This window comes from Eptatretus burgeri, chromosome 1, assembly GCF_056783735.1.
Source record: "Eptatretus burgeri isolate ZD-2024b chromosome 1, Ebu_testis_v1, whole genome shotgun sequence".
Classification (NCBI taxonomy): domain Eukaryota; kingdom Metazoa; phylum Chordata; class Myxini; order Myxiniformes; family Myxinidae; genus Eptatretus; species Eptatretus burgeri.
The window spans coordinates 106651480-106664240 of NC_140961.1; the positions used below are offsets into that span (position 1 = coordinate 106651480).

The window sequence follows — 12761 nt, forward strand, 5'->3', positions numbered from 1 at the left end:
TTTGAGATCAAAAAGTCAAACGTCAACTCAAGGTCAAACTTCTAAAATCATCAATTTACATCCTATTAACTTGAAAGTTGAACAATATTTGCAGAGCCCATCACTGAATTGGGAAATCAACTATTTTTGAGGTCAAAAGGTCAAAGGACAACTCAAGGTCAGACTTCTAAAATCAGCAAATTTCATCTGAAAAAGTGAATTTTCATCCAATTAATCTGAAAATTAAGCAGCAATTGCATAGTGAATCACTGAATTTGGAAACCAACCATTTGAGGTCCAAATGTCAAAGGTCAACTCAAGGTCAAACTTCTAAAATCATCAATTTCAATCTGAAAAAGTCAATTCTCATCCGATTGACACGAGCTTTGATTAAGATTGGCAATTGTAATCTAATAAATGGACAATTTGATGTATCCATGGCAACCTTTGGAGAGGGGGGTAGATTTTGCTAGTATCGTGCACTGCATGACATCTTTTTCTTGTTTATTTGTCTGTCCACACAGAACTTTCGTGATTTTCTCCACAACTGCTTGTCAGAATAGAGTTGACAAAATTTTCACCACAGGAGTTATGACTCATGTAGAATGTTTTATTGATAATTATGATGTCATAAGTCACGTGGTGTGGCAGCCATGTTGGACCGCTGTATCTCTGAAACCGCACCAAGGAAAAAAATTAAAACTTGGCACATGACAAGAACTTCTCATGGGGAATGTGGGATTTTTTTGATGTCATAGGTGCCTTCGCTATGACATCATAATTACATATTGTTACGGTGCCCGTGCATTGGCCGCGAACCGACCGCTCTGACGGAGCCGCAAGTTGAGTCGGCCCGACCGATCGCCCAGAATATAGATCGCCGCCAGGATAAATCCGATGCCGACGGGTCCTTGTGAAAGAATCAAAATACGCCAATGGGCAGACCACGTGGGGTAGGGTCGATTGCCAATCTTCAATTTACCTAAACACACACGTGATCCAACGACCGGGGTATTCCACCCTCGACGGAACTCGTACGGAACAAGCCGCTTAAGCGAGCCTGTCCCGTGCGCGATTCTGAGCGGCTTAATTGCTGAGAACCGTCAGTCCGAATGTCCTTGTTTTATGGCAAACCAAAGGCTTTCTAACTCCCGACAGACGAAATGCTCCGTCAATGATAGAATCGACGCGATGAGCTGAAAACATTTAACAATTGGGGTATTTATTAATAATAATGGGGAACTCGGGAAGCACGTAAGAGCAGAACTATACCGACTATGCGAAATGCAATGCAATCATTTACAGCACACAAAGCACTTAACAGTTTCCTACTTATTAGACGGGCACACACACACACACACACACACACACACACACACACACACACACACACACACACACACACACACACACACACACACACACACACACACACACACATACAATGGTGGCTGATGCCTTTAATAACTGACTCCAGCTCGGAGGACAGATGAGCTGAAACCCAGAACCTATCTCGAACCTCTCCACCTCGTGTGGTCTTCAAGCTGTTCAGATCCGGGCTCAAGTGAGAACAAGCTGGATCCAATCGCCGTGAGCCGCGATCCTTCCCGAGCTCCAGCGAATCCTCTCGCGCTTCCGAACACGTGCTGGTGAGTCGAGGCGCCGATCCTTTCCGTCCCTGCGTCACTATCTCGAAGAACCACCTCCAAGATGAGGCTGTCGCACCAAGCTGGGAACCAAGTGGAGAACAAAGAGCTCCACAAACCAAGAAAAGCCAGCCGAGCAACCAGCTCAACTCTCTTCCGATGAACAAAGCCGACTCTCTTCGACGAACCAAGCCAGAGCCCAAAAAGCGAACCGAGCCAAGCAGAACCCGAAGGTCTGCTGAGAATCCAAGCCGAAGCAAAAAGCTCTCAAAAAAGCCTCCACCTCACCAAGCAGAACCGAAGCTCACTGAACAAAAGTCTCAACCCTCACCAAGCAGAACCCAAAGGCCTGCTAAAATCCAAGCCGAAGCAAAAAGCCTTCAAAAAGCCTCCTCCCTAACCCAAGCCAAGCAGAACCCGAAGGCCTACTGAACCACCCACCCGAACAAAGCAGAGGATCTCTTCTTTATTCTTATCAGCCCCCTCCCCCGCTCCCGGCGTGACTCATACCCTCGTGATCCATCCCCCGCTCAACCACGGGTGGGAGGGAGTTGTTGACGTCATGAATCACGGGACGGGAGGGCTCGTCTTCCTCTTCGCAGAAGAGGGGGAGGGGCGTCTCCATTGTGTTATGATCGCTCCCGAACTATTAAATTGAATCTCGCAGCGAACTTAATCGATTTCTGCCCATTAATTATTAAACAATGGAAGGTGAACTATCTTGGGAACAAGCATTTATCGACATAACTGACTAAAGGAACCTGAATGTTGTGTGCAATCGAATTCCCAAATTCGTAACAATATGTAGAATGCTACATCTGATCAGCTGGAAATTTTTTGAGCATCATCTTGGGATAAAATGGTCCACAGAAAAAAGAAATGATGACATCATCGACCATGTGATTTGGCAGCCATGTTTTTTTGTTTGTTTGTTTGTTTTAAAAACCTTAAAATCTTTTTATTTGAAGTAGCTGAACAGATCAAGTCAAAACGTAACACGTATGACCCCCTATCCATGAGGAACAAAAGGTTCATACATATGACATCATAGGTCACATGCTTTGACAGCCGTATTGGACTTAACCTAAAATGTATAAAATCTTCTCCAGAATGGCTGGACAGATCGAGGGGAAACGTCACATAAATGTTCCCCAAGCCTTGGGTGCACAAGTTTGTTAAGGAATAATTGATAGGTCACATGGTTTGGTGGCCACATTGGATTGAAGAAAAATACTAAATAATGTTTTCTCTGGAAATGCTTAATCAAGTGACGTGAAACTTCAAAATTATGATCAAGTATTGATGTGGAATACATGTTTTAAATTTCAACTTGATCCGACACATAGTCTGGAAGCAAGAATTATTTAATTTTTGATCTGGGTTCTTTTTGATTTGATTTTTTGTTTTTTTGTTTGTTTTTTAAATAAGGTTCTCTTGGCTGTGCCTGGGTTGGTTTGAAGGTGGAGGAGTAGCAGTTTAAATGTGACTCATATCCAGGTTCCTCCTGGTGCTTGTTTGGGGTCCTTCTGCTTACTCCAATGCAGGACTGCACCAATTTAGTCTTCCATTTGATTTTGAATTGAATTTATTTTAATCCCATTCTAAATTCTTTTGAATATTAATAACGTCGTGGGACAGGGTCAAGTGTCCAATCAAAGCGGGTTGCATCAAAATTGGACGTCTTGGTACTTGGTCATCACTGCCAGCAGTTTTCAAGTGGTAGTTCTAGTTATGTCTATTATTAGCTCTGCCACTGATGATGAAGGAGATTATGTTTTCACCTCTTCTGTCCGTTTGTCTGTCTGTTTGTTTGTGTACAGGATATCTCAAAAAGTTGTGGACGGATCTGGATGAAATTTTGTGGACAGGTTCGGTGTGGGACAAGGCCAAAATGATTCAATGTTTGTGAAGATCTGAATCCGGATCGGGATACGAGAATTATTTAATTTTTTAAGTGATTCTTCACCATTGAGAGACCGCGCCAAAAATGATATAGCACCGTTTAGCATGATATTTCAAAAATGTATTGTGCCCAATATGTTCTCTTGGATCAGGCATTACGTAGCAGAGGTATGCGCTTTACCGAGTGGCCCTCTAGTTAATTATGTAACACAGCAGTATGCAAACGCCACACAAAATACACCACCCAAAAGCACACAAACACCACACAAAAGAAGTCCCGGCGAGGGGCTGCAATCTTTGATTGCTCTTTTTCTTGTTTTTTTTTGTGGTATGAATTTGGTAATTTGTGGAAACCTTGTATGAATGAAAGCAATCTGAATCGAATCAAATCCTGCCATTTAAAATACTCCAAAGTACTGATAAATATCTCCATGATCGACTAGACGTATTTCTGAGAAATCTGCATCCTCGAAGCATTTTTTAGTTAAAGTTGGGAACATGACTTTTTAACATAATTATGGTAAGCTGAATTCGACTAGCCTGGTTCCCAAGCTGAATTTTGAGTTTTTGACCATCTAATTCGCATAAACAAAATGGCTGCCAAATTGACAATTTTGGGTACTTTCTTGAGACCAGGCACTACTATACCATTTAAATAAATGCACATCGTTCACACGTACGCATCTTAGAAATGTCCCTTGAGCAATAGATCAAAGCTACAGGCTAATAAAATTTGTAATATGCCAAAAATCTTTTATTATGCTAATTAGCTACCACCATTACCAAAAAATCTATTTTCTGCTGGAACTTTGTTACTATGCATGCAAACCTGACAAATGAGATGTCTAGACCTACGTATTGAGGGTCAAGAAAAATGATTAAGATATACTTGAACCATCTCATATATTATTTCTGAGTTTGTGGTTTCGTGTCGCGCTATCTTCGACTTTGTTCTGCGCTCGAGTAACGTGATATTCGGCTTACATTATCTCAATGACCATATGAGGTGCATGGTACAAAAAAAAGAGTAAATAAAATGGTTCTGAAACAGTGAAATCGTATTCCACTTACTGCATTAAAGTAAAATTACTACTGATACTCTGCATCAGTTCCATTCTCAAACACACCCACCCCAACATGTCGCGCAGAGCACGGGTTATGCTAGTTTTAATTAATGTTTACATGGTTACTGATGTTTATTAATGAAATGTAGAAGTTAAAGTTGCTAGTCTGTAATGATAAAAACTAAACAAAGTTCTATCAGGCTGCTACGTGAACAAATATCAGTCAGCATAAACAGTTATCAGGAATGCCTAACATCTTTCAGGCAATTCACTTTGTATTCATGCAAGGAGTCTGATCATCACTCTGTTGCTGACATGCAAACATTGATGTGCATCGTAATCCTGAATTCAGGCATGTGCAGCATCGGGTCTTGCATTGTTTCCGACATGCGCAGGCTACCATCTCGAGGCAACTGCCTGGAATGGGACTCGATGCCAACAGTGTGGGTTGCAGTCCTGATTCCCCAAGTCTCCATACCATTTCAGAGGGCGCAGGGAGCTCAGGTGTGGGGCAGTGGGAATTTCTCCATATCATCGCTTGATGGTGTACTTTCATCAAATGGAAACGGAGCGCATCACTTGTTGGGGCCATGGCTTCTGGTTTTCCCATCTTGGAGAACAATAAATGCTGTGCTGCATCAACAGAGTCTGTTGTGTGCACATTGTATATTCTGCAGACAAAGGTTTCTGAAGATTTGATGGTTTTCTCTGTGAGTTCACCAATGCCCAAGTTCTTCAGCAATTCATGGTGCTCTTTGAAGACCTTCCATGATGATCGTTTGGTGTGATTCGCGATGTCGGAGGTAGTGTCACACCCAGTCAATGCGTGATATGCCAGCAAGGATGCAGCTGATCCCCTTGGTAGTTTGTTGAAAACTGCATCAATGGGTATATACCGCCATTTCTTAGATGTGCCCGACATCATCCAGAGATGCTTGTATTGCATACGTCGAAAGTGGGATACCAGAAGCAGGAGAACATCAGTGTCCCTGGATGACACAACAACTATATTAAACTGGCTGTGGACGGCATGCATCACCAATCTTGTGTCCGCTTCTTCATGTGTGGATTTCATAGGTGTCAAATCAGTTGTACCTTTTGATGACTTGACCTCGAGTTCCTCTCTAAATCCCCCGGCAACTACAATTTATTTATCCTTAGGCACCTGCGAACACAGTTCCTCAGAAAATAAATGTGCTAGATCTGCTTTATTATCAGCTTGTGATCGAAAATTTGACCAGTTCTTTGGAAGCGGTACATCACGACCTTCCACAAGCCGTCTCATTGGCCGTGCTGCTTTATTGCGCTGCGTTCTGGTTGTACCCTTGATTGTTATGTTTCTTCCCTGTATCTGTCGAACACAATATCAATTCTTTGATATTTGGAACCTGCTTTCAGCACAGTTTTCACGTACGTGTCGGCCAGATCTCCAAAGGTTACAGCATCATCAGGCTTTCCAAGAACTACTACCAATGCTTGTCCATCAATGATAAGGCAAGTTGACGTGTCATGAATTTGAATTGTCTCAGGACAGTCTTTGTCTTCTGTTATCACGTTAGCAAGTAATGACTTGTTTCCAGTGCGCAGTGTACCATTCATTTTGACAAGGGATACAGGGACCGGAAGAAGCTCATGTTTGAGTACAGATGGCAAATGAACTGGCCGACCCGCCTCATAGGCAGTAGTTAGACGTCGGAGGACATTTCTGTCTGTCTTCAGAACAATTTTCTTGTCTTTGTCCTTTGTGTGTTTATCCACTTCGTATAAAGTGGCAAATGTTGGGGCGTTATTCCTACGCAGATGGTCATGGATTGAAACATGCGGCTTATCACATTGCTCAGCCACGATCAACCTGTCCTGAACAAATTTCTTGACTTCTTCTTGTCCAAGCTCCTTGGCACGTAGTAGTGATTCTTGAATTGACTCTGTTGCTAGGTCTTTCGTAGCAAGGATTTGCAACATACCTGGATGTGATACAGATGAGAACACACTGAATCCCTGGAAAGTGGGAAGTAAAGAATTCTCGTCATCATCGTCTCTCGTTCGTCGTGATTTGGTTGCTTCGTTGTGAAGGTCTGTACTCCCACGGTGGAGACTGTACATTCCATGGGTTTGCTCTGCTGTGTGAGATCTCAGGTTAAAGGAGAGTGTCCACCTACACAGAGCTGATGTCGTCTTGGTGATACCAATGATACCACCTCCTTTCTTGCCTGTGCCATTTATCCATTCCATGGCCTGGTCAGGATCTACTTGGCTGAACTTGTGGGCAGATCTCTTGACTACAAAATTGCCTCTGTGGAACTTTGTTAAAACAGGTTCTGGAAGCTGATGCATCTCCACTAGATACACTGGACCCCATCGTGCATAGTTCAGTTGGTCATACTGCTTGAAGTAGGGCAACATCAGACTGAAAGAGTGAAGATGGAGATCCCAGATGCCATCACGCTTAGCTCGAGTGTATTGCAGAAGTATAGCGACCATGTCCATATATTGCCACCAGAAGCTGAAGTTCACATCATCAGATCTACTCTCAACAAAATCATCCAGGATCTTGCTGAACTATTCCTGATGCAGAAATGTTATCAGTTCTGGAATCTTCTGCGGGTCGTCATCAGAAGCCATCCTGAAAATGCAAGCATGGCAGTCCTCGTCCGCCGCTGCAACATAGGAGAGAAGGCTTGGCATCAGGAGACGCCACAGAGCTTGCAAAGTCAGTTTGTGTGCCCTCATAGCTTTGTTGTATGGCTTTCCTGCCAGAACAAGTTCTACAGTGCCTTGCCTGAACAGTCCACTCTCCACCCACACTTCAGCTTGTCCGGAACCATTCATATGATGATCTATGGCCTTGAAGAAGTTTATTGATACATGAAGGCCACCTCGGCGAGGTACTAACTTATCCTGGTATTCGGAAGAGATCACTTTAGCTCCATAAGTCTGCAGTACAGCGCTTGGTCGACTGTGAGGACTGTATGCTCCTGTCCAAAATGTGAAGATATTGCCATGCATCTCTTCATGGCGGTATTCAAAGAATCCAACTCATGAGCGGGAGCAAGGATTAAAGGCAAATATCCTACTGCTGTCTGTTCTGGTTCCTCTGATGGCAATGACTGATTGAATAGTGTCCAAGAAGGTTTTATCTCTGAATTTTGACGGCGCAAGAAGAAAGCTAGGTCTGTAACTTTTGCTTGTCTTGCATACTCATGGTCCTCTGATTTGCTGAAGCAGGCTTCGTCGACGGGTGCTGTGAATACTGGCTTGCATTTTCCACGAGTTATACTGACAGGATGCAGCTCCTCCAGGCCATTTGGCACAATCAAAGTGTGTCTTGTGGATATCTCGAGATTTTGAAGAGAAGCATCAGTTGTTTGGCCTCGTTGCCATGCTGCCATTTGAGTTGCATGGAAGGTATTCTTTCCATCAAGTGTTTCATCAAGGATGTTAATGTTATCACAGGTGTGGTGGATGAATTTATTTTCCTCAATGTTTGGTGAAATGAAGGAACCAGTTGCTTTGTCCAATGATTTGAGAGTGCTCTCAGCCAAGGAAGTGTCCACTTGCAACACCTGTTCGTAACTCAGGCAATACCCTGCCTTGTTGAACAATCGTACTTGGTCTTTTGACCGCGTAGCTTGATGAAGAGAACTTGTAAGACCAACATGTTTTGGAGTCCTTTTTTGCCACCACTGACGCAGTAGACAAGATCTTGTGCCACATTCAGAACTCTGCTCCGGATATGGTCTTCCTTGTTCCCAGGGCTATCATCTTCAAGGGATGCCTGTCCACCGACGATCAGTCTCAGTAACATATGTAGTCTCGGGAATGCATGTTATAGCATCTTCTTCACTGACAGAGAACCCTTTGTGTCCTGGAGTTTCCATCGTGTCTCCATGGACTTTCATAGCTACATGAACAAGTGAAAGGAAAATGTCATCGTGGGGCTCATACTTAGGAAAGGCTAACTTTTCCTCACTCTCCTTTGTGTCTGCTTTCATCTGCAAAACTGCTGTTGGCTGGTACTTGGTGGGAATCAATAGGGGTTTTCGTTCTGATATACAACTGTCAAGACGTTGAAAGAAATTGAAAACGTCCCCAAGCTGTGACTGCAACTTTTCCTTGAATGTTCCTCTTCTGCTTTGATAGGATGGCTGAATCATGGTTGAAGATTCCTCAGTGAGCTCCTTATACCTTTCCCATATATCATCCAGAAGAATCACATGTCCTTTGTCAGCTGATTGATGGAGCTCTTGGCAAAGCCATATCATAGCAAGGTCTGTATTTGCTGACTCCTGCTTTGTTTTGGAGGTAGACCTGTTAAATATGCTAAGACAAGGGAGATGATATTTGGCTTCAGCTGCAATTAGGTCAATCACTCCTGCCAGTCGAAGGCCAACTTTGTAGTCAAGATGTGAGGCTTGAATTATTTGATCACTCGTTTGCTTATTCATGACGGAGATCAGTCGTGCCTTCGTATTTGCAGTTCGACAGAAAATACAAAGGCTCCAGTTGACTGGCTGCACACCTTTTCACAATGAACGCCTGTTACCACCTGGAACACCTGAACTGCAACCTGCTCCCTCTGTTGAATACTCTGTCTGAGTCCTCTGAAGACGTTCTATTTTACTCTTGTCCATGAAGTGGGCATTGCACATTCTGTGCCACACAAGAGATACGCTGTGGCAGAATCGAATGCATTCTCAAGACGATCAATTAAATCTATATTTTTGGAGTCTCTCAGCTTCCTTCTGCTACAGGCTGCATCCCTGAGCGTTGTGATTCCATGTTCAGTTGCTTCACTCAGGTTTTTTCTGGTTTTATGTGTTTGGCAGAAAATGCACAGGCTGTAGTCTACAGGTGACGGCCTCTTCAAGCTAATCACGGGATCCATTGTAGCCTGCAAACAACAATTAATCATTAGTATAGGCCTACACAAGCCCTTAACAACTTAACAGTTAACTTAACAACTTAACAGTTGTTCACAAGTAAAATAGATAAGCATTGTGCTGGTATAGTAGTGCTTGTCCCAAGAAAGTGCCCAAAATTGTCAATTTGGCAGCTATTTTGTTTATGCTAATTAGATGGTCAAAAACTCAAAATTCAGCTTGGGAACAGGGCTAGTCAAATTCAGCACACCTTAATTATGTTAAAAAGTCATGTTCCCAACTTTTACTAAAAAATGCTTCTGGAGCCTTATACAGGGCTCTTTTTGAGAAATAATACTAGTCTATGAAGTGGAAGAGTGAATTGGAAATCACACATCGATTGATTCGTGGTGATGGCAATATGATCAACGTGATCGGAAGTAAAGTGATACTGCATGCAGAATCCTGGAGGACGTCGACGTGCCCTTCAGTGAGGGAAAGCCCATGATGTCGCACTGTCATGGACTGATGTTTGGGTTGATCTTGTCAGAAAGGGTCTTGCCAGCAAAAGCAATGGGTTGTAACTGATTGCCATGAGCCTGGAGCATGACGTCGCCAAGGCCATGAGTACTTGCATTACACTGGAGGTACACCCGACCGGTAGTAATTAAGAAGTGAGCGCTCAGAAACCTCAGTCTTAAGGTCGTCAAATGTCTTCTCATCCGGCGGGTAGTAATGAAGAAGTGAGCACTCAGAAACATGTCTTAAGGTCATCAAATGTCTTCTGATGATGAGATTCGCACCTGAAATTGGCATGTTGTTTGAGTAGCTCTTCAAGTGGTGCTGCCTTTGTGCTGAAGTTAACACATAGCATGCAAGATACATCATCAGATCAACAAAGTGCTGGAGGTCAGATTTGGACGAAGGTGGGAGAATAGACCGAAGGTCCTTGACCTGCTGAGGATATGGCTGGATCCCCTGAGTACCATACACATTCCTGAAGAATGCAATACTGTTCCACTTAATGAAACACAGCGGAATTGAACACGAGTCCTTCACGTTGCGTAGTAAGCAGTAGCTCATGTAGGTTCCGATCGTGTTCGTGTTCCTCTTCCGTGGCCCTGCACACAGCAATATCATCTGTAATATTCACAGCACCTTTACTGTTCCTCAGTATATGATCCATCTCGAGCTGGAAAATGTCCTGGCAAATGGAGGAACCGAATGGAAGATGCTGGAAACAGTATCAGCTTGATGGTGTCGGAAATGTTGCAGATGCTATCAGCATCAAGTTTCACAGCCGAGTATCCAGACTTGGCATCAAGCTTAGAGAAGTATTTCGCAACAGCAAAATGATGATTTAGCTCCTCGGTTGTTGGCGTTCTGTGATGTGGACAGATCAACGCATGGTTTAGGTGACGAGGATGTCGGCAAACATGAATGCCACCGTCCTTTGTGAAATATGTTAATGAGCTAACCCATTATGTTGGTTCCTCTATACGCCAAATAATGCCAAGATGCTCCATGTTGACCATCTCACACAGAATTTTGTCCTTCAATGCAATGGGTGTTTGGCGAGGAGCATTGACATGAGGGGGGACATTGGGATCAACAACAAGTTTGTGTATGGCTTGAAACTCACCAATTCCAGTAAAACTGTTGTGGATGTGCAGTGATTATGTCATCCACAAAGTTGTATACAGGTTGTTGTTCTATGACGCAATGCATTGTGATAACATTCAGGTTTCACATGATGGAAGTCCGAGGATGGCTAGGTCAGGGACATCTACAACGAAAAAAAACGAGTGTCTATCCAAGGTGACTCCTTGAACTTGCATTGGATGTGAACAGTACCGACACAATTGATAGGATTTCTGTTGCAAGTAGTGATCTTAACATTAGCGGTTGGGTGAAGAACTTTCAATTCTTCTGGAAACATCTGATGGCATCCACGCAAAGGGAGGGTATTCCCCTGGGCACCCGTGTCCACCTTTCAGGACAATACATGAATGCTTGGTCTGTTGTCAAGACCTATGTTAACCTAAAGGCCCGGTCACACCTTGACGTTTTAGCCAACGTATGCCGATTTTTGAATTTTTTTTCTAAAACGCTGGCACACGTTGAATACGTTATGGGTAAGTTTTGATAACATTGAGAGCACGCTGGCATACGTCGTAGTACGTTGCCATACGTCGTTGTACGTTGGCTTTAAACGTTGTACTTTTTGGTTGTCCTCAAATTTTTTCATGCTTGAAATTTCACGACGTATGCCGGCGTATGACTCACACGTTCCGCTACGCTGGCCACAGGTTGTATGCACGGTCTGCGATCGTTGACAGACGTCAACACATGCTACTTGTAAGTTAATCATAAGTTGAGACACGCCGAGGTAATGTTTAGCATACCCGAAACTTATTTCTAACCTATGATTAACGTGTTGTTGGCACGTTACGCGATCGTTGCCACACATCGACAGACGTTACTTTTAAGTTACTCATAGGCTGAAAGACGTCGGTATAATGGATCGTCCTTGCGTCAGCGTCCACGGCCAGGGCCAGGACACTTATTTGCAGCATTCTTCAAACTTTTCTTCGGCATGACGAGGATGTTCACACTTCGATGTCTAGCTTGGCTATGATTCCAATTGTCCATCGGCAGCGTCTATTTAAAATATTCGAGTTTGAGCGTTTTAACACGTTCAGAAGAAACGCTTCAAATTTCCAAACCCCAGCGTCAAAAAAAAAAAACAAAAAAAAAAAAACAAAGGCGAGTGACAAAAATTTAAATCGTTCATTGTAAACAATGAAAATAGCTGAGTGGTCCCGTTTTAAAGTCGTTGAGTGTAAAAAAAATCCAATTGTTGAGCGCAAGCGTCTACTTTCAATAGTGGAGATGCAGCCATTTAAATCGTTGAGTGGCAGCCTATGAACCTACCCGTGGACACGCGGACGCAAGGACGATCCATCATAACCCACACCCTCCCCCTCACACCCACCTACTACTGCCAACATGAACAAACTATGACTAATACTAATACTAATACTGATACTGATACCGTTACTGCTGACATGGACATCGACTCAAAAAGGACTCGAAAACACTGTTGGTTCCCCTTTAATGAACACCATTTTTATCTACCAATTCCCAAAACCGCTGGGAATACGTCTTTATATGGCAGTTGTAAGCTAGAAACACGTTCTTTTTTTTGTCGACCGGAAGACGTCATTGGAATACGTCTACATACGTCGATGTGTGTTGGGGCTACGTAAAGAATTGGTTCAAAGCACGTCAAACATAAGTTAGAAATAAGT

The 12761-nt window shown here is 43.3% G+C and overlaps 1 pseudogene; it reads right to left on the bottom strand.

The window, feature by feature from the left end:
* Positions 1-7506: 7506 nt before the first annotated feature.
* Positions 7507-9036, bottom strand: LOC147035134 (uncharacterized; annotated as a pseudogene).
* Positions 9037-12761: the final 3725 nt, after the last annotated feature.